This window comes from Anas platyrhynchos, chromosome 1, assembly GCF_047663525.1.
Source record: "Anas platyrhynchos isolate ZD024472 breed Pekin duck chromosome 1, IASCAAS_PekinDuck_T2T, whole genome shotgun sequence".
NCBI classification, from domain to species: Eukaryota; Metazoa; Chordata; class Aves; order Anseriformes; family Anatidae; genus Anas; species Anas platyrhynchos.
The window spans coordinates 75,961,634-75,986,948 of NC_092587.1; the positions used below are offsets into that span (position 1 = coordinate 75,961,634).

The 25,315-nt window shown below is 40.8% G+C and overlaps 2 long non-coding RNA genes across 2 annotated transcripts in view; one reads left to right on the top strand and one right to left on the bottom strand.

Moving 5' to 3' along the window:
* The window catches only part of LOC119713440 (uncharacterized), a 43,897-nt gene extending 19,495 nt beyond the window's left edge, over nt 1–24,402 (bottom strand). The window contains exon 1 of the long non-coding RNA XR_005260698.2: nt 24,036–24,402. This is a non-coding gene — a long non-coding RNA (uncharacterized lncRNA). The remainder of the gene's footprint in view (nt 1–24,035) is intronic.
* LOC119713439 (uncharacterized) overlaps nt 1–25,315 on the top strand; it is a 50,670-nt gene that overhangs the window by 17,039 nt on the left and 8,316 nt on the right. The window lies entirely within an intron of this gene.

The window sequence follows — 25,315 nt, forward strand, 5'->3', positions numbered from 1 at the left end:
ACATCTTTTAATTTTTTTTTTTTTCCATCATTTTTGCCCACCAGTGTTGTTCAGTGTTGTTCCCATTTCTGCTTTTGCTACTGGCAAGTACTGTGACCTTGTCCTTGGAAACTTGTTCTTGTGTTTCCTCCTCCGGGTCTTGAGGGTATAATTTGCAAGGAAGTCACTCTGTAGTGCCTCTGAAAGTTAATCTAGCCTTGGCTTTCTGCCAGGGTGCTGTGAGTTTTTTTATCATCACTTTGCAAGCAGTATCAGGGGAAGTGTCAACTGTGTTTCTGCAGCTGCTGGCTAGTGTGGGGATGCCTTCATCTCCTCCCATGAACTGCTGGAGTGGGGCAGGTGCAAGCTTTGTCTTTCTGACTCAGTGAGAACTGTTTTGGATGTTGTTGAACATTGTCGCTTTTGCAGGAGTTTTAGAAGCACTCAGCAAAGCATATTTTTTTTTCCATAAACTACTGTAGCTCTAGCAGTGAGCTATGATATCAACTCCAGGAAAGATGTGCTTCAAGAGTTGTTATCAAAATATCAGCTCAGCAGTGTCCATGCTAGTAAAGTGAAATGAGGCAATGTATGTATAGATGTAAAATTCCAATGGTACTACTCAAAGTGGGTGAGCAGACGTAATATAAAACTGCCTTACATTTGGAAGATGTAAAGAAGACAGAAACATACCCAGCCAAGCACCACTTTACAGGTGTGACTACAAGGACAGACTGAGTGGCATCTTTAATAAAACAAATTTAGCAGGGACGTGCATGAAGTTCATACACTAGCAGGACACAGATTCCCTTATGTTGGCCTCAGCTTGTCCCACCCAAGTTATGGTTTGTTCATTGGAAGAAGTTTTTCTCTCCATTGCCTGTGTTCCTAATTGGGCACCTCAAGTTTGGGGACACAAATCTGTGTCTTTCTGTGCCAAACAAACACCTCTCTTCTAATCCTTGATGCACCATGAGCTTTCTGTAATGTCCTGCTTCCAGCAAGGTGCTTTTGATTCTTCTTAGGGAACAGTAGCCACTTTTAGCTCTTCTGAATAACTTTCTCCAGTAGTTTTTTTCTTTTTGGCTGGTTTGTGACTCGTGAGCTATTGCTATCGAGTTTCTTATCAAAGGCTCTGTTCTCATGCTTCTAATGGTATTTGTGGTGGAAAACAGATGCTTAGCCTTCCTGTTTTGCTGGTATCCCAAGGCTGATGAAATCTGACAACAGGTGTCTAGATATCACCAGAGCAGAGGTCTCCAATCTTTTCTGTTTTTTTCCCCATGGCACAGACTGCATTTATAAGCTCAAGCTTTTGGTGAACTGCTTTTAGGAGCTGAGATCTCATTTATTAACTGGCTCAGATCCATTCAATGAAAATAAAGGACATGCTAAGCTCTGCAGAGCAATGATTATTCACCTCCATAAGCAACAAATGATGAATTGTTTTTGGAGTGAAATCAAAGACAATGTGTATGCAGCTTTTTCCTTACATAAAAAATAGTCCACATACTGCAAGACAAAGATGTAAACTTCTGTAATTTTACTGTGAGTTTCAGGATTTAAAGAAAAATATGTATACATAGATTTTTTCTTAAAGTCTGTGGCACCTAAGATTGACTGACTGCATAAGAAAATAACCTCTTCTAACTTAGCTTAAGGAAAGAAAAAAATCCAACTGTTCTTTAAAGAAACTAAGCTGAAGGGTGAATGTTTAAATGTTTAAAATTGAGGGGCAAAGACTTGTGAAGATATTTGCATGGCAGAATGAGAATGGAGTATCCCACCCAAACTTTAATCTCGGGAAGAAATAGTGGAAGTAGTTGCCACTCCTGTAAGGGAGCTGTTGCTTTAGCTCCAATTTGCCCCATGTGTCCCTTAGGCTGGCAGAAACACCTTGCACTGTGCACCTTGCAGCAGTTCTTTCCTGCTTGCCAAAATGGAAACTACATCTTCCTCATGTGCAGGCATGACATAATGAAAAGAAAATGCTACAGCAGTATATTTTGGTCCTCAAGGAGCTCTTGTTTACACAGTAGGGGATTTCTAGCTCTGCCTCTTGGGTCTTTGGGTATCTTCATTGTGTTGAGTAAATTCAGCTCTGCCTGAATTTGTGGATAAGATGGGAAATGAGGGAGGGTAACATTGCAGAAGAGTTGCAGGCTGCAGGAGAAGTATGACAAGCTAGATAGAGAGGAATGTGGTTAAAGACAAGAGTGTGACATTTGCAGAAATATGTTCCAAACCCCCCTGCCCCTCATTAGGAACCTGTGCTTTCATCCAGGGCTCTCAGCCGTCCTGCAAATTTTTGTCTTCCAAAAGCCAGTACGAGAGTTAAAATTACTCTGTAGATTGTGGAATACGAAGATGCCAAATATTTTTCCAGTGAAATTTTAAGGTACAATGCTTGCATGTGTGTTGGTGCAGACACCAGACTCTTGCCTCCTTCCATATGCAGTTTGTGCTCAAGTAAACATTCAAGGAGACTGGTCGGTGTCCTTCTCTCCAATCTTTATCCCTCTAAAATTCAAGAGACACAGCATGATTTGAATTTCTTTCAAACTCTCTGAACACAAACTTGTGCTTACTACTTCAAAAACATTGGTAAATTTATTGCTGGCATTTGCAACAACCTCAAAGCCGTTAACATAGAAACTTTCCTGCCAGGGGTGTAGGAGGCTTCAACTTAAATCAAAATCCTGCTTTTCTTATGTACTGTCCATTGCAAAACAGTTCAGACTTTCCAAATTGCAAAGTACTCATGGTAATTAGCCAATTTATGAAGCAGAATTATGTTTCTTTGTCTTCTTATTTGGCATGTTCTAACCCACTAAAGTAGAGCTGGCCTGTTATGAAACCAGTCTACTAAACAGTGAAGAGCTTTGCATAATTACATAAAAAGAGTGTTTTGTGAAATTTGAAGAGTTTACTTCCCCCACACATCACTATATATATATTTCCTTTCAAATTACTAAATGTTTATACACTTAAAACAATTTATAGAGTACAGAGAGCAGTGTATATACAGGAATGTGGCATATTGACTCATTTTGCGGTTTACTCCACTGTAGACACACAGACCCCATGAATTTTATCACACAAAGAAAGTCTAATTCTGATTCAGAGTTTGCCAGCTACCCTATGAGGCACAGTCCTGATTTCTGTCATTAGGCCCACACAGGGCAGGGGTGAGCCAGTTGGCTGGGCACTCAAAGTAAGGCCAAGAGCAGCAAGTTTGCTTACTTGAAGAGCCTTGATGTGGGTTTGAGTGGATTTTGTGCCTACTTTAAGAGCTCATTTGTGGGTCTGAAGAAAAATAAGAGAGTCTCTCAGTGCTGGAATAGCCTGAAGAGCTCATTCTGATTAGTAACTCTGATGCAATATATAGTAATATTTAAAAGGATGCTGCTGTTCCCAGGGACTACTCAACAAGATGCAATGCTGTTTTGAGGAGAGGAGAGGAGAGGAGAGGAGAGGAGAGGAGAGGAGAGGAGAGGAGAGGAGAGGAGAGGAGAGGAGAGGAGAGGAGAGGAGAGGAGAGGAGAGGAGAGGAGAGGAGAGGAGAGGAGAGGAGAGGAGAGGAGAGGAGAGGAGAGGAGAGGAGAGGAGAGGAGAGGAGAGGAGAGGAGAGGAGAGGAGAGGAGAGGAGAGGAGAGGAGAGGAGAGGAGAGGAGAGGAGAGGAGAGGAGAGGAGAGGAGAGGAGAGGAGAGGAGAGGAGAGGAGAGGAGAGGAGAGGAGAGGAGAGGAGAGGAGAGGAGAGGAGAGGAGAGGAGAGGAGAGGAGAGGAGAGGAGAGGAGAGGAGAGGAGAGGAGAGGAGAGGAGAGGAGAGGAGAGGAGAGGAGAGGAGAGGAGAGGAGAGGAGAGGAGAGGAGAGGAGAGGAGAGGAGAGGAGAGGAGAGGAGAGGAGAGGAGAGGAGAGGAGAGGAGAGGAGAGGAGAGGAGAGGAGAGGAGAGGAGAGGAGAGGAGAGGAGAGGAGAGGAGAGGAGAGGAGAGGAGAGGAGAGGAGAGGAGAGGAGAGGAGAGGAGAGGAGAGGAGAGGAGAGGAGAGGAGAGGAGAGGAGAGGAGAGGAGAGGAGAGGAGAGGAGAGGAGAGGAGAGGAGAGGAGAGGAGAGGAGAGGAGAGGAGAGGAGAGGAGAGGAGAGGAGAGGAGAGGAGAGGAGAGGAGAGGAGAGGAGAGGAGAGGAGAGGAGAGGAGAGGAGAGGAGAGGAGAGGAGAGGAGAGGAGAGGAGAGGAGAGGAGAGGAGAGGAGAGGAGAGGAGAGGAGAGGAGAGGAGAGGAGAGGAGAGGAGAGGAGAGGAGAGGAGAGGAGAGGAGAGGAGAGGAGAGGAGAGGAGAGGAGAGGAGAGGAGAGGAGAGGAGAGGAGAGGAGAGGAGAGGAGAGGAGAGGAGAGGAGAGGAGAGGAGAGGAGAGGAGAGGAGAGGAGAGGAGAGATCTTTTAAATCCTCATAGAAAGCATCAAGCACAAGTAAAACTTAACACCAGAACTGCTCTGCCCAGCTGTGGCTCAAACAGCAGACAGTATTCAGCAGCTGCAAGCTATCTCCTTTTGAGGAAAAAAAAATAGATGATACATATTTCTCATTTCTCTAGTTCAGTTCATTTATAGAGACTGTACAGCAAAGTGCTTTTTGCCTTGGGTGCAGGAGAAACTGGGCAGAAAGATACTATTTTCCCCCTCAGTTTTGAACTTTAAGTCTCCCAGGGTCATCCAACAGGTGTCTGCCTAGTATTTTTGCTGTTTTCTGTGGCATTTCTGATGTTTTCCCTCTGCTGCTCAAATACCATCCAGCTGCTTGTATCTTCCTTCACCCTGGATGGGTAATGTGTTACAGTCCCCAGCTTCAATGCAAGATGCTGAACTCACTGAATAGCATCCAGGAAAACAAATCTTTCCCCTTTCCCCATTTTCCTGTTGTAGCTTGCCTCAGCAGTAGTTATTTGCAGTGATGCCAGCCAAACCTTGGAAAACGGTTAAGACCACAGGGTGACATGCCTTACGCTGCCTGATGCTATCACAGTTAATTCCTTCAGCTTTCCACCTGACCTGCACCCGTCAGTTGCCTCCTGTCAGAGATAACAAGCTGCCTGGGCTTCTTTGCTGTGCCATTGATTGGTTCCTGGTGCAAGAGGGTCCTATAGGAGCCTATAGGTGCTCTGGGCACACCTGAAAATAACAGCGGAGATGTTTAAGATCTGCTCAGGGTCAGGTGAGCCGTCAGAAAGGTTGATGGTTCAGCTGGAAGGTTGCTGTTTCATTTAGACAACTGCAGCTGTGTATGGCCTATTAACACTGATAAGGCCGGAGTGTCATGTTGCTACTATTGGAGCATGTTCCTTATGGAGCTGGCTGCTCTCAGACACAATAGGTGACTATTGCTGTGTCATTAGACAGATATTGCCACTTCCAGAGGCAAGCTGTTGTGTAGGCCCACACTGGTGGCCATGGGTTACACTTTCAGCTGAGTACCCTCAGGTGCTTTACAAACAGAGATTACTTGTGCCTCACAGCACTTCTTGAAGCACCTCATATTACTGATGGCCAGATAAGCAATGACACAAACAGGAAAAAAAAATTAGCTGGTACTCTTAGCTGTAGCTGCCCAGCTCAGAGTAGGGAAAGTCTGTTTTCTCTACTGCACTGAATTTGTTTGGACTGGGGCCTGCTCACTACATCCACGGTGTCCCCAAACCAAGGCACCACAAATGAGCAGCACTTTCAGCAAGAGCTAGGGATCTCACCTTGTTCAACTAAACCTGACCATCCACTGAAAAAAAGAGCCCAAAGCTGCTGATTCTCAGGCCCTCTCTCAGCTCCCAGCCTCCACCAAGCTCATGGATTGTGCCTGGATGTGATGTTCTCGTAGCTCCATGAGGGTGCTGAGACATCTGTTACAATTTATTTCTGTAGCAACAAAGCTAGGGCAATTTTCAGCAAACAAGCAAAAGGGGGCAATAAATCTATTGTTTAAACTTTTAGGATGACTGTCAAAAGAGAATAAAATATTCAGTTACATCCTTTTACAGGAAAATTGGTGCTAAGATTTCAGTTGACAGAAAGGTAATGGGTCATTTCAGGTGAGAAAGAAAATGGGCTGTAAATTTGTTCGGAAAATTGTATGAACAATGAGGTGAGTGAACAGAAGATTATTTCTGTACTCACACGGAGAACTATGTGCAAACCAAATTTGGACAGTCTTCTTCTCATGATATTTGCAGCAGGACCTGGTGCTTCCATCTACCTGGGCTCCAGCAGGGTCACTGTCCCTTGATACTATTTGATATTTGGGTTAGTGTCTGGAAGAGCCATGTTTCGAGGAGGTTTTGTGGGCCTGGATGGAGCAGGAAAACATACTCCCCCAGGGAGGACAACCTAACCCATGGTCATGCTGGAGGCTCCTCTCCCTTCAGCATCCTCTCCGTGCCCTATCAGGGAGTATCCTTCCTCCTACAGCTATGCACGCATTGCAAGAAGGGTTCAGCAACCCTGTTGAGCAATACCCGTTCCCTAGAAAGGCTGGGACCAGTTTGGCCTCACCCAGCCCCTAGATGCTTATAGCTCATGACAGTGCCTGGAGGATGTCCTGCTGTGTGCTGGAGAGTGGAGGGGTGGTTCAGAAAAGCACTTTGCAGCCCTATCACCTCTGTAGCAAACACAAGAAAAAAAAAAAAAAACAATCATTAGTTGAGACTGCTACAAGTTGACTTAAATGGTAGTTATTTTGGAAGAAGGCATAAAGCTTTGCTATACAATATTCGGATGATGGTTTGGCAAAGCCCTGTTCTCACTGTCACAATCCATCCATCTCCCAGGTGGCAAGATCTTTACCTACTGAAAAGATAGATAAATGCAGATTTTTTTCTCTGCTTACTCATCCTGCATTTTGGGAAAAAAAAAAAAAAACACAGCAGATAACATAGTATTTCTAAACTGCTTTGGGTTGGCCTATGTTCAGTCCCCCTTTTGTCAACCCTTTGCAAAATCAGGTAACAAACTGTTCTTGTGAACATGGGGAACAGCTCTGCTTGGTCTGAATGCCATAATCACAAATGGACTGGGGCATTCTCAGCAAATTTAGCTGCTCAAGCCTGAGGAACGCACATGCTTTATAACAATCCAGTCACCCATGTGTAGAAAGAAAACAAAATTCATTACGCACATGGCTGATTGCACAGCATAAATAACAAAGGGCAAATGTTGTAAAAAAAAATGCTGAAGTATATATACCATGGGTATGGTACTATCAGCACAGAAATCCTTACAAAGTTAGTTAGATTACAAACAGCATTAGGGACAAAAGGTTTGGATTAATTGCTGCTACAATTAGCTGCATCAGGCAAATACAACATTTATCATAAAGGTAAAGTACTGCAGGAATCAAAAAAAAAAAAAAAAAAAAAAAAAGCCAGGCCTTTCAAATTGATGGACATACTTTACAAGCAGCAAAGATCTTGATCCCTTATGGATCTTCTGTTCAGCAGTATACAATTGATATGCAAAATTTGCAAAAAACACCCAAGAGGCAGAAAATGTACAGTAGTGGAATAAGCAGTTTTCAGAAGAGGTTTCTAGTTCTATTTGTTGTTTGTTTTTCTGCTTTGCACTCTTTTTGCATCCTCAGTTGCATAGGAGTTACTCAAAAACAACAATGTGAAAATGCTCTCTGAACACTTCAACTTATCATGTAATATACTGAAGGGAAAGAGCAGCAGTAATTCAATCCTGTATTTTAAATAGAAAACGGCAAGCAATCATTTTGCCTAGAAGAACCCCAAAAAACAACACCTGCATAGAAAAAATATACTGCTGACAAGAAAGTCAGGTTACTGTCTTGTAGTTATAACATGATAGATAAGGAAGAAAAAAAGGAAGCCACTAAGAATGAAGCCATTGCCAATACACAGGAGAGTAAAGATTATTACAGAAACTTTTTTTTTTTTTTTTTTTTTTTCTTTTCTTTTGAATTATTTAAATACACAAGACAGCCCAGCTCTCATTTTGAAGAGGCAGTTTCTAATCTCAGAGTGACTCCCTCCCTCTGCAGAGGAAAGGAAACAAAATTAACAAATGCCCAGATAAATGCCCAGACTCCCTGGTTTGGGAGTCAAACCAGGGGAGACGAGAAAACAAGTAGGTTTAGCAAAATTGCACTTTTTTCAGAGTTCTTAGTGACTTCAAATACCAGGAGATGATAACACTATCAAGAAGATTAAAAACAAAGTGTCCTGCTGGGTTGCTATACCCTGACTTAGAGCATTTCCCAGCTCATATACTAATTGTTCCATAACCTTACTGAAAAAACCTCCCCAAACATATTTTCCTTAAAAGCAAAACCTGAGCTCTGCTACTCTCCTCTTATATCAAGCTTGTGCATCCTCCAGGATGACTCAGCTGTCTGCAGCCCTGCAAGACTGCTGGTTAAACATGGGTGCCATTTCTTTAAAAAGAAAACATTCCCACAAAGAAGGTTGTTAGAAAAAATGCAAGGGTGGGTATAAATGTCTGACTCATATGCACTTCACCTTATTGGTCTGTGCTATCGTTAGAAAAGAATTAAAAGGTTTTTAGAGCTGTTGGCTCTTAAAAATAGCATGAAGAGGAGGCGTGAACACTGTTTTTCAGAACACCACTGTCAAGAGCTTGCAGCATGAATGTGGCAAGGACTGCCAAACCTTTCTTCTCAGATCTCACTTATTGTCTATCTCTGTATACTCCTTTCACTGTTGAAAAGGTTTATTTTCCTTCTTCTAAATAATAATAATAATAATACAACAATTTCCAAGGTGTTTCCACATCAGGTGCACAAATGAAGAAGCAGGAAAACAAAAACACAGAGGAAGGAATACCCCTCTGTGCTGTGCACAGTCAGCCTCTGGGATGCTGTTTTTTGGTACTGCAACCTTTAAACAAGTCAGGATGCAAAAGGAGGTTGAAAAGCACTTGACATACATAGCTGATGGTATCTAACATGCATGACATGGGATAAAGATTTATGAGAAATACATGCTATTATTCAAAAGAACAAGTCTTTTTCTGACTGTCTCAGATTATTAAGAAATTGATTGATGTTTATCTTCAAATTAACTTTTTTTTTTTTTTTTTGTACTTTTGAGATATTTGGCAATGATGGCTATCAGAGCACACTTTCAGGAAAATCAGTTTTCAAACTGATCAGTGGATCAGAATCTGGCCGTGCACATATGTATGTGGGTATGTCAACAACAACATAAGCAAACAAAGGAAGGAGGTTTTGTTGGTTTATTCATTTTTTAAAAAGTGAGTACTTTCACTGACTCTTTTTACTGGCTTGCATATTGAAAAATTCTGGAAGTTGCAAATGCTGTAAGACATCTAATCTTCCCTTAGTGTTTTCAGGTGGACCAGTGTTTTAAAAAATCAGAAAGACAATTCATTTGTGGGAAAGGTCCCCTAGGAATACAGCCAGGGCAGGAAAAGCTAATGGAGATGTATACAGACAACTGGCCACAGAGTGCCTTCATATTCTACCTATCAAGACAATTGTCAGATGTTCAGTGCTGAGCTCAAGGGTTTTAAAGTACCCTTTATTCCTAGCCAGGCATCTGAGGAGGGCATGATGCCAATTCATGATCAAGTTTTTCATCTGATGCCAATTTCTACCACGGTGCTAGTCCATAGTCACACATTTTTCCCACAAGGGTTACTCAGACTGTTGAGGAACTTCAGGAAGAAGCATGTGTGAAAGGCAAGGATAAAACAACCAACCAACCAACCAACAACAACAACAACCACAACAAAAGGGAAGGGAAGGGAAGGGAAGGGAAGGGAAGGGAAGGGAAGGGAAGGGAAGGGAAGGGAAGGGAAGGGAAGGGAAGGGAAGGGAAGGGAAGGGAAGGGAAGGGAAGGGAAGGGAAGGGAAGGGAAGGGAAGGGAAGGGAAGGGAAGGGAAGGGAAGGGCAACAAAAGAATACTGCACTTATAGAAAAAGTTTGCACTAACATTTTCATTCTTCTTGAACAGTATATTCAGAGCTTGGAAGTATTCAGTGCACAAACTATGCATCTGAATCAATAAGGGGAATCAATCCCCTGAGTACGATGGGAGGCCTTTTGTATAATTTAATACCGACACTGAAAATTACTCTGTGGAGCACCATTTTATACATGAGGTCTGCAGTGCTATTCTCTTTTATTAAATTATTTTTTGGGAAAAAAAAAAAAAAAGAGAATAGTTTTCAAGCACAAAGGCTTCAACAATTGCAGATATAAATGTGTATCCCTTTGGGGTTTGTGTGTTTTATATAATTGGCAGTGTGGTTACTTGGAACACAGGTGGACATTGTGGTCATATGAACATGCATGGAGAAAAGACGTAAAGCAGTTACTAAAAGTAAATATTAATTTACAATTGCTAATAGTAAAATATTCATTTCCACTGCTTGATATTCATGGGAGATGAGTGGCAGCTGGTGTTACGAGGAACGTTTTTCCTCTTTGAATTACTGGCTTTGCCCAAGGAGGCTATGAATAACAAACGCAAGTGAGAAATAATAAACAAGCAATGCTAAGTTCCTTTGCTTTATACAGCTATAGCTGAGTGTGAACGACAGTGTTTTTAGAAGCAGCATCTATTCCACAAAGGTTTCTGTGAAATATAGATTCAAAGAGTAATTTGTGTTGGAAGGGACTGCTGGAGTTCCTCTACTCCAGCCTCCTGCCTAACACAGAGTGACTTTTGGAGTTAAAGTGGGTTGCTTATGGCCATGTCCAGCTAAATTTTGAGCGGCTCCAAGGACAGAGATTTCACAGCCTCTCTGGGTATCTGTTCACCCAGTGGCTTGACTGCCCTCATAATGGAGATCTTTTTCTTAAATCTAATTAAAATTTCTCTTGCTAGAGGTTGTGGTAGTTGCCTTTTGTCCCTTCACTGTGCACTTGTAATAGTCTGACCCTGCATCCTCTCCCATGAAGATATGTCTCCAGGCTGAATAAACCCAGCTCCCCCAGCTTGTTCTCCTGTATGGTGTACTACAGGCCCCTAACCACCTCAGCATTCCTCCACTAGTCTTTATCCAATGTCAATGTCAATCCAAAGTCAATGGCTTCTAAATCCATTCATGTCAAACAGGAGGAGTGCAAACCTGGCCACAGATCTGAGGTATTACATTAAAAAAAATACATGCAGGCTACATACAGACAGCCTAACACATAATGAAATGCAGCCAAGGAAGGAGGCATTATGGTGCACAACTAAGCACTTCTCACATCCCTGCAATAATTCATAGAGTGTCATTCCTTGCAACAGCTGTTGAGGTGCTGTACCCATCTCGCTGCATTCACACAGACCTGCTAAGAGAGTTGTATGGTCACTCCAGGGCACTTACAAGGTCTAAACTGATTTTAATTTATGCCTCTGTTCAAGAGAGAAGAACATTTGGGTGAAGGGAGGCATTCAGAGCTGATAGACTTGTAGCCAAGGTCAGAAGAGAAGTAGGTAAAGGTTCTCAGCAGTTTGTCAAGATGTTATGTTTTAGCATTTGGCACATTCATTGGTATCTGGGACTTAGCTCTGCAAAAAAAAAGGATGTGCAACGATTCATCTAGGACTCTCTGGGCTTGCCTGATGATTTCTGGAAAGTTTTGAAGTACTGTGTAGCAATTTAGCAAGCTACGAAGCTATGAAGAGTCTGGAGGGTTAAAAACTCATGGTGTTTTTATGCCTGAAAGAGATGTTTAGTTTTGCTTGGTTTATATGCTAGCAAAACAAACCACACAGTTAATAAACTCTACTATAAACTGGTCTGAAATGTAATGAATCAGTCCTCTTGAAGAGTTTTCATTAGAAAAAAGGTTAGTATTAGCCTAACAGCTTAAACATTAAATACATTTAGCTGCTATAGCAGTGTGTGAGACACTATTCTGAAAAGGGATGGTGATAATGCATGTTTTCATAAAGAATGAATGAAAGTTTTCCAGAATTTGGACTGGAATGAGGTATGTCAGTCCCCAAATTGGCACTGCCTAGTTTTGCTGTTTCATGATATTTGCCACTGGAACACAGGAATCTCAAGTATCTTGAGAACATTTTTCCTCTGAAACACATTAACTTCTCCCCTTTTCCACCCACTGCAAATTGACACCAAAGAGGAAACAGAATGCTTTTTTTTTTTTTTTTTTTTCAACAGTACTTCCCTGTGTGAGAAGTCGTGTGTCACTGACATCTACTGACCAAGTTAAAAAAACACAGCTTTGCCAGATGGGGATGAGTTGTATGTTAGAATGCTACACACAACAGTTGATAGCAAAATTAGGAGCATCCTCTTGATCAAAAAACCTGCATCCAAATCCATAGTGTGGTATTAGGACATTCCTCATAAGAAAGCTGAGCAGAAATCCCACTGCCAGTATCATTGCCTGTTTCACCACCTTCATCCCATTGTGAGGAATGTTTTAACAATTCGTGTCAATAAAGAACAGTCCTGTCTGCCTCTGGGCCCTGCACTGGCAATTTGATTCTTGAACCACACATGCAGTGTGTCCCAGTCTCCCCCTCATTCTAGTTAATTTATCAAGTCTTCAGAAAATACTCCTCAAATTTATGAACCTGTTTGCTTTAGTTATTCTGAACTTCTATTTCTAACAGTTACAGCCTTTTTTTTGTCTTCTTCGAGATTAACTTAACACTGCTATAGGTGTGACTGTCCCTGTGAATGGCTGGTGAGGAATGTTTTAACTTGCATCTGCACCATTGCATCTGCACTTTATTTTCCAGACCCCTCTGGCTAAAGGTCTCTGCAGGGTGCCTGCCCACAGGGCCAAGGACGGCATGAAAAGCTGTGATATACCCTTGTGGAGCTGCACTCAACAAATATGACCTGAAAGGGAGCTTTGCCAGTTTTTTTTTGCCAGTTTCACTGGCAAAGACTGCATGAGCAAACCTTGCACAAGCTGCTGTCAGTGGGTTAAGTAGCTGATCCAGTTTTAGCCGGATACACTTCTCCTAGTCTTGTGTGCTGGTAAATACATAGGTTGTGGAGGAAGTTCAAACAAAGCTCTCTCCTAATTTCCCTGGTTAGTGACCTGTGAACATCAATAATATCACTGCATTGTTCATCAAAGCCCATTAACCCTTCTCTGACTGTAGAATGTACCAAACATTTCAGCAGAAAAGGAATCCTGTAGCAAACTGGTGGACCTATAGCTCCTCTCTGTGTCCACCAGTTAATAATTCTCATCTGTTCCAAAGCACAAATGTTTACAGATCTTTTAAATCTCAGCTTTGCCTTTCTGTGAATGTTCCCACAGATGTCTAATACCTTGTTTAACTATCTGCTGAGTGAGCAAAAAAAAAAAAAAAAAAAGAAAAAAAAGAAAAAGAAAAAAAAAAGAAAAAGCATCCAACCCACCTCTGGTATATCATTTATTATTTTGAGTAGATGGGTTCCTCTGATAAATCCCTGTCAAATTTGCAAGACCCTTCTCCATTCAGAACACTCACTGTTCATTTATTACTTCTATTTCCTTCAAGGTGAGTCCTGGAGCCAAAAACAATAGAAAAAAGGAATCAGTCCTTGTCAAAATCAATGGGTGGAGATGTTTATGCCAGGTTCAGTCAAGGCACCTTGCAAAGCACAAAGGCTGCAAGCAATAAAGACCCATCCCAAAGTGTGTAGCTCAGAAGAACCAAGTCCCGTTTGCTGTGGGATTTCTCTGCTACTAAGGTTTGGGGCTGCTCTGCAGCTTGTGCTGGTGAAGCACTGGTGAAGCACGGTGTAACAGCCATGCACATAAAAAAAGCCCTTGGGCCTTAAGCTTGGAATTGATATGGGAGATATTCCTCAATATAGAATAAAGAGACTTTCATATACCTATTTTCAAATGATAAGTTTACATGTATGTCAAAGAACAAACACTCCATTCTACACTCTCAGACTACCCCAATGAAAGAACAACTCCAATCACACTGACTAACTTTAATAGTTAATATAAGATCGTCAGACCACAAACATCTGGAAAGATGAGGACATGGTTTGTGCCATTATTAGGCATCATATTTTCAAAACTATTTCCGGTCACAGTCTTTATAAGTGATACCATTTATCCATTTATTCTGCTTGTTATGAATGTCATTGCACAGTGGCTTGAAGCTGGGTTTCAGGTCTTCTTGTGGAAGAGGGGGAAAGGATTGAAGGACAGGTGATATCATTTTGAACATGGTTTCCAGGGACAAGAGTACTGTTTCTATGAAAATGTGTCCAAGAAAGGATGAGAAACCCTCCTGTTCCAGTGAAGTCCAGATCAATGGTGTTTGTTATGCTTTCTTAGAAGACACAGACCAATCTTAAAGTGCGTATCTCTGTTTCTCATTTGTACAATAAAGTTATAGTTTGCATTCTCCATGCCATTCTGTCAGTGGGAAAGGGAATAGGATTTCAGGGAAAGGATTTCAGCTCTGTCTGTGCTCACCATGACTTATTTGCTTGCTACCTTGAGGGGTGACTGATTGGGGTCTGGGTACACACAGAACTTTCCACTTGATTTAGAATTTAGCAGCTAGGAATAGCTGCTATTTAATGAAGAGTAGACTGACATCTGGTGGCAAAACAAAACAACCAACACCAACCAACATAATCCCACATATACTTCACTAAAAGTAAGAAACCTAAGTTTTTCTCTTACACACGGGTGACCACAAACTGGCAGGACAGGAAACAGAGGGCAGATTTTTTTTTTTTTTTGATCCAAACAATAGCTAAAAAATGGACCAGCTTTTGTTTGTTTGTTTGTTTGTTTTTGTTTGTTTGTTTGTTTTTGTGGAAAGCTGGCCAGCAAGTATTGAGAAAAATGGAATGAACATTTCTATATTTAGTAATTCTTTTACCAAACCTTTAATTTTCTTGTCCTTATGGCGGTAGCAATGTATTATAATGATATCAATGTATTATAATGAGTACAACTGTGTTGGACAGGCTGAGCCCACACGTAGGGGTCAGAGTCAATAGACTGTCTAAACCAGGGACTAGGTGGGCTGTCTGTCCCAGCTGTGGTCTAGGTGACAATTGTGACCAGATTTTAACAGTATGTGACAGTAGTATCAAATGCCATCAATTTGGAGCCCTTGACACGAGATCACTTTTCTGCACTGGACACAATAGCCCCTCACTTTCTGGGCAGAGGTGTGTGAGCTTCTGCAGCAGCAGTCCTGTTAGGTCTGGTCTGCTTCAGTCGATGATCAGTGCCTGCTCTGCCACAAATCTGCGCAAGTCTGTGCAGAAACGATTACTTCAGAATGGCTAATTCAGCTCCAGAATGATCCTGAATAGCATTTAATGAGGTGAATCGTTGTCTGGTGTGTATATATTAGCCATAGGCTATCCATTCAGTCCACAGATACATCAGCTCTTACAAATTTCTTGCTAAGGTCACAACACTTCCTGTCAGATGTTGTCAGTGCCATGGGATTTTCCTGCTTCCAGGCAGTAGAGTGGCCTCACCTGTTCCTTGATGCAAATGATGGGAAGACGTTTCAGTCCACATGAACTTCTTAAAGCCACTGTCCATTGGTATTGTTGTTCCTCTGATGGTTCCTCTAGTAGCTTGCTCCTGTTGGCTTTAGTCATGCTGGTGAGACATGTGCCAGTGTTGTTCCTACAGGTCTTAAGGTCTTGGAGCCTAGGAAGGATGGTAGTTTCTGTGCTGCTGAAAGCTGACCATGATGTTATGACCACTGACCATGCTTATTTAATGGACTTTGTTATTTGTTATACCTTTTTCTCAAAATTCCCATTAACCTTCAGTGAAGCTGTTTGCAGCTCTACCTCCCTGTGTTATTCATTGCACTGTGTTAGAAACTGTGTGAGGAAAGTATAGACTGACCATCTGCCTGGAAAGGAGGCTGTTGGAAAACCAACAAATAAACATTTCCTACAAACCTATTCACTGGTCTTTTACTCTTTTTCTGGAGTTCCACTGCATCCCAGTCTGGCAGATAGGCTGAAGCTGTCCGAGGAGTTACTGGAAATATTGGGAGGAGGCTGATGGTAAATGAGGTCAGGACAGTTTCTAGAAGAGTCATGACAGTGGCCAGTTTCCTCCAAATAGAGGAAAAGATTGTTGTTTGCTGGGGCTTATGAATGATCCAGCTCTCAGTCTTTGAGACCTGATCCATTTCATTAAGGGTGCACTGCCTGCTTTACACCACCATGAAAGCACAAGCATTAAAATAGGTGCTGAGAGCTGGGGAATCTTGGGCATCTGTCAATTTGTTAACTTCCACTTCAAATTGTTCAGAAGATGCTTGCCCATTATTTACTGAGGAATTTTCAGTATTAAGAACAAGTTAGGAGTAGCTTAAATGGAAAAAATAAGATAAGTGAAATAACATTAAATAAATCATGTGCACATAGCCTTTTTATGAAGTATTTTTTTGTGTGTACAATAAAAGTGCTCTCTGCAAATTTGTTACGGCCACCACTAGGTGGTAGTAACAACGCAATTTCTTGATGTATATATATATATCTAAGTTTGATGATTTTTTTTTTTCCTGTTCATGACTCTGAGTGAAAAGTTTTTTAGATTATGATGAAATACCCAGCAAACGTCAGATGTCAAATGGAAACCACAGGCTCATAGTTCAACAGTGGGAAAGAACATGGGCTCCCCCAGAATTGGAGCTAAAGGCAGCACGATTGTAAAAACTAGAGATAAAGTTGATAATGCTAATTATGGAGTCACTGAGTGCAAAGGGAGGGACTTATTTTCCTTATTCTCTATAGATTTGCTTTTAAATGCCTTCTGTATTTATATGCTGTAATATTTGGATCCATCATTAAATTCCCACTTCTGCAACTAGTAAACCACATTTGCATTAATAGTGGGTTTCTGTGCTGTAAGATCCACAGTGCATCAACTTTGCATGGTGTATGATTTAAAGCCTGAAAATAAACAAACAAACAAACAAGCTTTTTCTTTTTTTCTCAATGAATTTATTTATTAAATGAAGGATAAGGTGGGAATTTCTCTTACTCTTTGCTTGTGTATGTCTTTGTCTGCAGCTTTGGGCCATATGACTGCTGCTAGGCATTGATTTGGTTACAGTGGAACCAAATTTAAACTAATTATTGTTCAAATGTGTTTTTGGGCAATCCCTTGTTCTTTTATTCTTCAGTAGTTAAAGTTGCTCAAATAGAATTTTCATCCAATCAAGAAAATGATTCTGTGTTCATTGGACCACTGTCCAAACATTGCACTGCAGATTTATTTCCTTCACCCTTGCAGCAAAGTCCTTGCCTAGGTACATGTTTGTACACAGTGTAACTGAGTTTATAATGTACAAAAAACTTACACTAGGATGTAAAAGTTCAATTCCTTCTGCATCTAGATTAGCATATATATCTGCTGGTATAAGCACTTCAGTGGTGTAAGTACTTACATGATCATTTTATTTAATGAATTTGATGTTGTAGCAGGAAAATAAAGGGCATTACACTGAGATATGTTTAATTGTAATCTGCAAAGAAGAGTTACTTGATTATCGTTTTTACATAACGAATCCTACTTATAGAACCACTTCCATGTTCTGGAATCCTAATACACAACTACCACTCTAGTTCTTACATTTATAATGCATTTTGAGATTCAGCTGGTAAAGTGAATGCACTTCTCCCACAGAATAAAAGCTATATTCTATTATGGTATCAGGTAAAATATCTGACAAAAGAAATAGCCTTATACACTGAATACAATTTTTAAAATGAGATTTTTTTTTTTCCAAAAAATTTGCTTATGTCAAACTCAAAGCTTTTGAGTCAAATTGTTCCATGCCCCAGGCATTCCTCCCCCCCCCCACCTTTTTTTTTTTTTTTTTTTAATCATAGAACATGTTGTATTAGCATTCAGACATCTTAATAACATGAATCTCATATTACTGTATGTGCAATGATTACTGTGTTGTTTATTTGACCCAGGTGTCCTGTCACCACAATTTATCACCAACTAAACAAAAGTTAATGCTAGGGAAATATAAGTTTTATTAGGTGACCTCCTCCTGCTCTTTTCCTCCATTTTTTTTTTTTCTCCAGTCTGGTTGCAGTGGAACCAAACTTCAAAAACAAATTGAAGTAGCAGTGAGTCAGGCCCTTATTTCATGTGCTCGACAGCACAGCCCGAGTTGCAATGTGTTTGGAGACATGACTAAGAACAGCTGTGCAAGTTGGTCACCGTGTTGCACTGAGGCACCAGGACATTACATCTAATCCTTCCCATTTGTATAAAATCCACACAGAAGAGGTCAAGAAGCTGCAAAAAAAGCAACACAGTCTCTCCTCTCAGATGCATTCTTCGTGCTCTATTTTTACAGAAACCTCTGAAGCAGCCCTTTAGTTCAAGCTGTCCTGAGATTAATGATTCCGGGAGGGTTAGCCAGCCTTCCCAGCCATGGAAAAGTCATCAGGCTACTCAGTCAGCACAACAAATTGATAAGGTGCTGTGCAAAATGCTCTTTCATCTTCTGGCAGACTGGGCCCCAACCCTTTGTCAAACACATTTGGAGGATGCCACAGGAATTCAGTTGAGTGTAAATATCTGCCACAAAAGTTCTCCCAATAACGTCAAAGCAAGGATACACAAAGAAAACAAGACCTTCCCATAAATGCCACTGAAAAAGCCATTTTATTAGCTGATGGCAGCATTAAACATTGGTTTCCTAGAGCATTTACAACACAGCTAGTAGCAAATAAGCCAGAGGACAGTGAAGCTTTATCATTTGTCATTGCATTTGCCATGTTAATTAGAGTTCTGCTCAACAACAGCAGCTCTACAATCTGCCAGAGTGTTTGTGGGTTCAACAACAGTGTAGGGCCATCCCTGTGCTGCAAATCTGCTAGAGACAAGCAGTTACTCGGACACAGCACCTGGCTATGGCCGGGCAGCCTGCGACCCCTCAGCAGAGTCCCTACGTCCCTTGGAGACCCAAAGCCTCCTTAGCGGTGAAGTCAGACTGTGCAGCAGGGCTGGTGCCAGCTTGCCCATGCTGATTCTGCTCTGCTGTGGCTGTTGTGGGGCTTCTCATGGTTTACTGCCTGATAAACCAGCCAGAAAAGTCCCCCTTTCTGCCACTGCATTAGCCACTCACCCCAGCTCATTGTGCTGCTGGACAAATCCTGCAGAAAGCAGATCACTCAGCTGAAACCACCAAGTGTAGTTTTGCCTTGCCTCCAATTAGCAAGTGTGAAGTAAAAATTGTGTCTTAATTATCTCATCTCTGTAGATCTTATTCCAAATTTGCAGATCCAGGCTTTAACTCTTGGAGTTACACATGGAGTGTGTAACAAAGTTGGTAGGCAAGTAGAAAGGGTTTGAAAACCCCAAATGTGTCATTGATTTACAGGGAATCTGAAACTGAACTTGAGTTTTTAAAGATAAAAGAGAGCTTGAAATTAGTGTTAATTAACACAGACAGCTGCCACTCAAATAACTGATAATGGGTCCATGGCGTATCCTGAGTGCTGTATACATTTCTCTCCCTTCAGAAAAGGCATGGTAGAACAGAAAGTGTCAGGAACACAACAAGGATGATGAATAAAGTGGAAGGACTAAATTAGGTAGGACCCCTGATGACACAAGAAGGAGCTTGTGACAGACATTTAGAAGATACATGCTGCCTGGGGAAGATGTGTAAGAAACTGTTCCTCACTGTCTCTGTAATGCAAGCTAATGGGAATCACTTCAAACTGCCAGAAAAGGTACAAAACATATATAAAGATGTGATCCTTCACCCCAAATACATTTAATCTGTCATTCTTTGGTGCAGCAGCTGCTGGGTGCTATCAATGTATACACATATTCAAAAAATGACCTTACATCTTCAGGGAACAAAAATCCACAAGGGTTGTTTGTTGTGAGACCATAGCTCTGCCTCAGAATGCTGTTGGCAGCATAATGCAGATGCTGGGAGAGGTTCCTGGGGGAGGGTGCCACCATCTGCTCTTGTAATGCTTTATTGGCCACTTTGGGGAATTTCTGTGGAAAACGGCCAGTGTACTACTGGGTAATAAATATGCAAAGAGTATGGATCCATCTTCTAGCTGAATAAAGCCATTAAATTGCGAGTCATCATAGTGAGCAACTGCCATATTAAGCCATTAAGAGGAGCTATCACATTTAATAACTAACCTCAAGAGACTATGCCATGTAAGGGGAACATTTGGTCTTTCCAACTGTGTCTGCCCTTATATTCTTACATGGCATCCTTGTGTCTTACTCAAAACTCGTGAATGCTAAAGCTACACCAAAATTTATGTCATAAAAGAATAAACAGAAAAGCAGATTGAAGAGACAATGCAAGCCCTTACCAAACCCTGAGGTGAGTTGGGACCAAGCCTGAATGCCATTTGATACCATGGTAAAAGGGCAATCATTACCCATAGGTGTGTGAGTATGGGTACAGTAAGTAGCAGTGAGATGATTGTATTGATATGTGACAGTTGGGAGCCCAGCATGGGAATAAGAGATTTGTACTGTTTGCCCTTTAAAAAGAAAGCTGAAAAATTGGGGTAAATTAAACAAATGACACCGAAGCTGATGCAGTGCTAAAAAAATGGGAACCCTAAAGAAAACTTAATCTGTTCATTTAATTGGTGTGTGACTTTACAACATGTACAAGTAACTTCCTAGAGAAAAATAGCCAAACATTACATTAAAGTGATCCTTAATCTGACAGAGAGAGTCAGGACAACAGTTACCATTAAAGAAACACACATTCAATTGAGAAATAAAACTGAGATGGATGCTTGAATGTGATTACCTGCAGAAGAAAACTGCCTCAATAGCCATGGTATTCACGCTTGTATACTGGAGACACAGGCAGGGGGATTAGGTTCAAACATTCATCCACCTTGTCACTATCCGTATTCTTTCTTTCTAGGCTTGGGGAAACAGGCTAAAGAAACCCTCTGCCTTACTATGGTCTGACACATTCACCTCTTCCTAGGTATATTGTATCTATTACTTGTAGCTTGTACTTTTTTTTTTTTTGTGTTACCTTAGACCAAGACAACTGGATCTTTGCAAAGATAAGACCGATTGTTATCGTTTATATTGCCATTCTTCCCAGACCCTAATATAGTCCAAATTTTATTGTTCTTCATGCCCTGAAATTATGTTACACTTGGAAACAAAGTGTATGCACCCAATGTGTTTATGTGTTCCTCCTCTCTCGTTAGTAATCTTTAAATACTTTGGCTACCATCAACCACAATGAATGTGGAAGTAGAAGAGAGAGAAAAGCTTGTAGTGTAAAACTACATCTTATTAGTCATTAGAGAATCTGTGTAAGAGAGTGTCTTTATAAATAAATGCTCAGTTATGCGCAATATCACTTGGAATTTTTACATCATTGGGAACCAAAGCTAGACAACTGAAAATAGAAAATCTGTATAAAAGGAGGTGTCACTAGTTCAGCAGCTCAGAGCATGTTTCTCTTTGGAATCTCATCTCTCAAAGATACCAATAATCTAGATTATTATTACAAACTCTGATCATGTCAAGAAGTCTCTTTTTATGTCCTTATTTTTGTTTGATGTATGTAACAAAATAGCTGTTTTGTGAAATGGTAGAGATAATGCCTTTCTGATTGAGTGAAATTTTGCATACTTTATTCTAAACTCTAAGCTTTTATAAGGAGTTATGTTTAACAGATCCTCTGTTATGTTTTCTGCTTCTCAACCAGAAGAATAGACTTTCCAGTCTTTTTTCATTGTGGAACACGACTTGAGCAATGTGAAAATATTCTCGAAGCCCCACATCAAGCTGTGCTGGGTTTTATTTGGTGCAGGAGGCATGGATAACAGACTCTTACATTGTGTATGGCTTGCCAGTTGAACCAGCTCAGCACCCTGTGTCTATGAGACGTGCAGATACTGTGCCCTTGCACAGTTTAGGATAAACTGAGGGTTTTTTTCTTCATAAGGAAATCTGCATTTACAAGGCAGAAGAAATCGACTCGGCTATGCAGTCTTAGTCCTTTTTATAGGATATGAATGAGGCAGTTGAAACATGCCACAACAACCTCTCATTATCAGGCTGAATGATCATTTCTTTAAGCAAGTTTCTCTCCTACCCTGGGCTGCTCCATTGCAGACTGTCCACGAATATCTGTCCCACCAATGCCATCGGTTTTGACTGAGTGTTTTTTCCCCCTCCAACTTCTGTTTTCCTGGGATTATAGGACATACAAGAGCTGGTCCGTCAGGACAGCTCAGAGTGCCTCCTCCCTTGGCCCCATCCACCACGTACTCAGCAGATCCCATTTTCAGAGACACTCCTGTAACTCGGTACATCCTGTAATAATACTACATTTGTGTGTGTATATGAAATGAAGTTGGCACATGAATTGCTTTTGAAATATTAGCTTGTGACTACTGTTGGTTTCTAAATTATTAAACCTTCCTTCCTTACTCTCTCTTTCTCTTTCTTTCTTTCTCTCTCTTTTTTCCTTCCTTCCTTCTATCTCTCTTTCTCTCTCTTTTTTTTTTCTCTTTCTCTCTTTCTTTTGCTCTCTCTTTCACTCTTTCTCTCTCTCTTTCTTTCTTAACCTGGATGTATTTAAAAAGCAAGTCAATTTTTGAAACTGCACTTAGCAACGTTATCTTTTTCGTTGTTTGGAAAAAACTGTCCCTCCATCCCAAATAGATGTAAAGCCATGTTTTTTTTTAAGTTCTCCGTCTGCACAGCTCTTTAAACAAACTGTGGCCAAATGATTGTGCTAGTGCAGTGTTTCATAACAAAGTAGAACCTTTCACATGGTGTTGGCTATTTCTAGGGCAATACATATGAGAAATCATTCCTCTCATTTTATTTCTGTTGGAATCAGATTGAGCCCCTATTACCAAGTGACTTCATACCTCCTGTACCAGGAATGTGGATAGTCATAAAAAATAACCCAGATTTTCACTGATCAAGCTTAGGGCAGATACTAAGAAGTTGCTTTATTCTCATCCTGATTCTTCCTTCTTTTCACCCATTTTTTAAAAGTTCTCTGCTTTTCATCTAAAACAAAGTAACTGGAGGACCTGGTTTAGAATGACAAGTGATCCAAACAGCAAACTACAGGCATGTTGCATTTAAACTGTCCTTGTTAAGGCAAAGTTCTGCATTATTTCTATAAGCATCTTAAAAAGAAACAGAAAATTTATTTAATTTCATACTTTGATGACATATTGAACTAAGCCAAATTTACAGCTTGATCACTTCAGCCAGTAGCTTTAGAGTGCAGTGAATCATTTTTCTTCATACATGTGGTACACAGCAAAACCCATAAAAGACTTGAAGCTTTATTGGGCAACCAGAAAGAGAAAGGGAGATGTGGCAAGAAGCTGAATTTATAGAGTTCAAGTCTAAATACCTTTAAATACAGGGAAGCTCTAATGCTGTGTTATTTCATTACCTTGATTTAAGAGACTCAGTCTGACCATGAGACACCTTTAAGAAACGTACTCTGGGACTCAGATCCAACAGTATAACTGGCTTGTGCATGGTCAATAGATCCAGCTTTAATTTCCTGATATAAGGACTATTGGCTGGGGATTTTTGTCTCTTTTTTCTTCTTTTATTTTCCTTTTTCCTTTTCCCTTTTCTTTTTCCCTTTTCCCTTTCTTTTTCCTTTTCATTTTCTTTTCCATTTCCTTTTTCTTTTTCAACCTAAAGGTAATTTTTTTTTAACCCAACCCTTCACACTGATGTTGTCATTTGTGTGCTTTGAAAAATCTTCCCACACACTATTATCTCAGCACTTCCTTGAATACATGGAGCCACTAGGAGAAAAACAAGCTCAGCATCCGCCAGGTTACAATTCTTCTTTCTCTCAGTACTATTTTCTCATTAATGGGTTAGCCTGCTCCTCAGTATGTTTTAAAACTCTCAAGGATCCATCTGTTGAAATGCATGCTAGCTTAATCAAAAAAAAACAAAACAAACAAACAAACAAAAAAACACACACACACAAAAAAAAAAACACACACACACAAAAAAACAAATAAACAATAAAGATGTGTGGGAAAGGAACCAACCGTACTCACTGTGGACACAGCAGTGTGCAGGATGAACATGTCTTTCCTCTAGTCCTCTTGTGATTCATTTTTTTTTTGAACCCATGAACCAGAAAGTAACATTTGATCTCAGTTTGACTTCTGAAATAGGTCACTGTCTGGCTGGGGAGCAGAGATATGCAGAGATGACGTGTCTGCTTGGAGATCAGCATCTTGTGGCTAAGGGGAAGCAGATAGAAAACCATAAATCAAAATAAATATCTTTGTCCCTACTGCAGCTGAAATGTGTTCTTGTGGTATCCAGGGACGGAAGAGGATTTGGAAAGAAAAGTTGTATTGTGGTGGTATTTTTCCCTATGTGGGTTACTCAGAATCTTGCATGGGAAGATGAGGAACAGCTCTGAGCATAGACTACTTGGAATGAATCAGTCTCTAATTCTACACAGAATAGCCTCTGTGAGAACTGGAGAGGTTCAGATCAAAAGAGGAAGTGCTTGTGGTAGAAACATAGCTGGTCATTTCAAGGAGAGCGAGAGTAAATACTGCACACATACAGGCAGTCTCAGGGCTCTTGTTACAAATAAAAGCCAAAAAACTTTTCAATTTCTTGCTCTTCTTGTTCTAGAAACTAGAGTACCTTAAGGTATGAAACAGTGAGTGAAGACTGCAGTGAGGAAGAACTGAAGTCTTTAACTTCTCTTTCCATTGATGGGATGATGGGTGGAACTAAAAACTTGCAAACTGTGGGATGACAAATTCAGCACCAGTGTTGCTAGAAGTAAAATAGTGAGGATAATAATAATAACAAAAACAATGAAAGCAAATGGGTAATTGTCATTATGTTCCTTCCCTAAGGAGAAATGCATTTAAACAAACTGGATGTACAGAAGTTCACGGGACCTAATGGGTTTCTCCCACGAGAGCTGGGGAAGCTAGCCAATGTTATTTCAAGACCACTCTTGCCCATCTTTGAAATGTAATGTCAAGATTTGTGTATGGGGGAGGTTCTTGAGGTCTGGAAGACAAATGTCACCACTATCTTCAGGAAAGACAACAAAGAAACTACAGGCCAGCCCATCTCACCTTGATCCCTGGGGAGGTGATGAAGCAACTAATCCTGGAAAACAGTTCCAAACATAATAAGAACAAGGAGGTGATTAGTACTAGTCAACATGGATTTATGATGGGGAAATCATGTCTGATGAACTAGATAACCTTTTGTGATGAAATGATCATCTTGATAGTTGAGGGAAGATCGGTGGATCTTATTTATCTTGACTTCAGCAAAGGATTTGACAGTCTCCCATAAT